Raw genomic sequence first — 3,301 nt, forward strand, 5'->3', positions numbered from 1 at the left:
CCCCTACTAGCCCCCTGCTAGCCCCTACTAGCCCCATGGGGCTTTTAAGCTGTGACATCATTTTGTAGTCAGACCTCCAAGCAGATTTATTGTCAATCTGGGCAGTGCTGTGTTCCTCGCTATTTCAACAGATCCGAGACAAAAATAACGACTTAAGTATAATTCTACCACTTTCCTGTCAACAAGTAAGAGAATAAAAATGTGTAAATAGTACAAAGAGTCACGGGCGCTGGTGCCTTTTGGCACCAAAAGTTCTCCTCTGCCTACAAAATGATGTCAGACTTAAGAGCCCCATACTAGCCCCCACCTAGCCCCTACTAGCCCCCACCTAGCCCCCTACTAGCCAAATGAGCGTGGCATCCACTGAGTCGTGAATGTCAGTCCTCACAAAGGGAATTTCTGAAGTGTGTCAATAGCGATAGCGATAATGTGTGTGTAAGTAATCGACTGCACGCACATATCAATCGATCAACAGTAACGCACTTACCTGGAAGGGGAAAATTCAAGGTTAACCGTTAACATTATCTTTTTTTATTTGAGAAAATGATGTGAAATCCATCGTACTGTAATAATGCTTCCAAATGTTGATATGTGGTTGATTGATAATAAATATTTTTATTTTGTACACGTGTGTGTGTGGGGGGGGGGGGTGTTTGTGGTGACCACTTTAACCCTTGTGTCCCTACGGCAGGGGTTTTCAAAGTGGGTGACAGGGAACCCTGGGGTGCCGCGACGGCAGTCCAGGGGTGCCGCGAGATCATTTGATAATATTTGGAATTTATTTGGTCAGTTGAAAAAATATTTATTATCATTTTAAACTTGAAGTACAAAGTTATTTTCAGTCAGTTCTAACCAAAATGTCTATTATCTCAACGTTTTCCTCACAACATAATCACTAAAATATTGTCACTGTCGGGCAGAAACCTTGTATCTCCAAGTTTCAAATGTGTACGTCTTTTGGTAAAGCAAAGCCCTGCTTCATCATACAAGACTGTCGCACAAAACTAGTGAAAACAGCCGATCTAAAAACAGCCGATCTACAAGCACACAGTGTGCTTGTAGATCTGCTGTTTTCACTAGTTTAGTACATTTTATAGATGATAAATACAAAACGAACGGTTTTGGACATACAAGGTTTCCACCCGACAACGACGATATGCTATAAATATAAGGTGCTGGGAGTGAAAATTATAATGTAGGGGTGCCTCGGATTAAAAAAAATATTTATGTGGTGCCCTGAGACAAAAAAGTTTCGGAACCCCTGCCCTACGTGCATGTCATAATAGGCCAACATATTGCCAAAAACATTGAAGTGTGAAATAGCAGATCAGATCTACAAACTCACGTGTCGCGTTGCAGCGCATTGTGAGCTTGTAGAGCGGCTATTTTTGGCGAAGAGACTTGGTGTAGAGGGAAAAACACAGACCAAGTATAATTGCCTGGAGGACCACAGTCACACAGTGTCTCTGTTGCAAGATGTGACCAAAGGAGATGGAGAATACCAATGATCAAACCAAGCAGGCAGGGGTGTCACACCAAATTCTGGGCCCTGGGTACAAGGATTCACTGCGGGCCCCCCATGAATGTTAACTATTGAAAAATAGCAGATATACAAGCTCACAGCGCGGCACCGAGTGCCGCGCTGCGAGCTTATAGATCTGCTATTTTTGAAAAAACGTGAAAATGTGTGCCAAGAAACCTACGTTTTCATGTCAGTGATGCTCAAACTTTTTCATGTGAAGGACCCCCCCATCTCAAAATATTTAGTTCCAGGGACCCCCCAGAAGCAAAATTTGAATTACAAATGTTCACTTAAAAAATACATATATTCAAAGATTTGCGCACATTTTCACGACTTTTCAAAAATAGCAGATCTACAAGCTCGCAGCACGGCACTCGGTGCCACGCTGTGAGCTTGTATATCTGCTATTTCTCAATAGCTAAAGTTACTAGGGCCCTAGTAACTCAGTCCCACTTTCCTACCCCTTGTGACGCCCCTGCAAGCAGGGACGAGCAGAGAATGTTAGAGAGGCAGAGGCTGACATTTCTAAAAGGGCCTTTTGGTGAAAATATCGAAAATAGCAGGCATCCAAGCTCACAAAGCGTCGGTACTTGATACCACACTGAACTAAGCATAATCAAGTCAATACTGGAGATGTGGCGTAACGGCATGGATTTCGACACAGAGAGGGCAATTCTTTCAACTTAAAATGCTGCATTCAAGTACAGGAGAGTTTAGACAAGGCAATTCTCTTGAATGCTGCCTTCAGGTATGGCACGGAAAGGGGGCATTTGCATTTATTCTGCATAGTAAAAACTGCATTCATGGTCTGGAGAGGGAACATTTTACAGAAGGATGAAAGGGCAGGGGCTCAAGCCCCCTTTCGTGTCTATGTGCGCCTGAAACCAAGAGGATGAACGAGGCAAATCTTTTTAAAAAAGGTAGTTTTTATTTATTTACTGTATTACTGATGTCTCATCTATATCCCTTTACAGAACACACAAAACTTTTCACTTTTTTTGGTTTTCACATTTGATATAAGTTCTTTTTTTTTTCTTCCTTTTTTGCTTTGTCACTATTTACATTTTGAAACGTTTATCAGAGACTCAGAAATGTATTTTATGACATTGGTCAGTGATAGTCAGATAAGGGGCTGTGTGTGTGTGTGTGTGTGTGTGTGTGTGTGTGTGTGTGTGTGTGTGTGTGTGTGTGTGTGTGTGTGTGTGTGTGTGTGTGTGTGTGTGTGTGTGTGTGTGTGTGTGTGTGTGTGTGTGTGTGTGTGTGTGTGTGTGGGTGGGTGGGTGGGTGAGAGTCTGGATATGCGCAAGTCTGGATTTGCATGTGTGTGCGTTCATGCATGCGTGTGTGTGCATGTGCGCGTTTGGTGGAGGTGCACATATATATTATGGCGTTATGGCTCAGAGAGTCTATATTACTTTCAGAAATATATGTTGCGGATGTCATTTGACACAGACAGTATTTCTATCATTCAATATACATTGTACACAGTAAACTCCCTAGTGTTCATTTAGTTATCTGTAACTCTGAGAGTGTAAGTTAAAAAACTTTAGATTTGACTGTGTTTGGCACGTTACTAACTTGCAAGAATTACCATTCCATCTTCCTCACCCACCATCCTTCATGACCATTTCAGAAGACTTTACGAATCGCTTATAAGGTGTTAATCAATAGCTTTGAATGGGAAGTTCAGCCATAACGTCATATAGTTGCCACATGGGGCCGGATGGTTGGAGATTACAGTAGACTTATTGAATTTTAATGCTGGGCCAATGATGGTTC

The sequence above is a fragment of the Nannobrachium achirus genome (assembly GCF_963921795.1).
Source record: "Nannobrachium achirus genome assembly, chromosome: 19".
Taxonomy (NCBI): Eukaryota; Metazoa; Chordata; class Actinopteri; order Myctophiformes; family Myctophidae; genus Nannobrachium; species Nannobrachium achirus.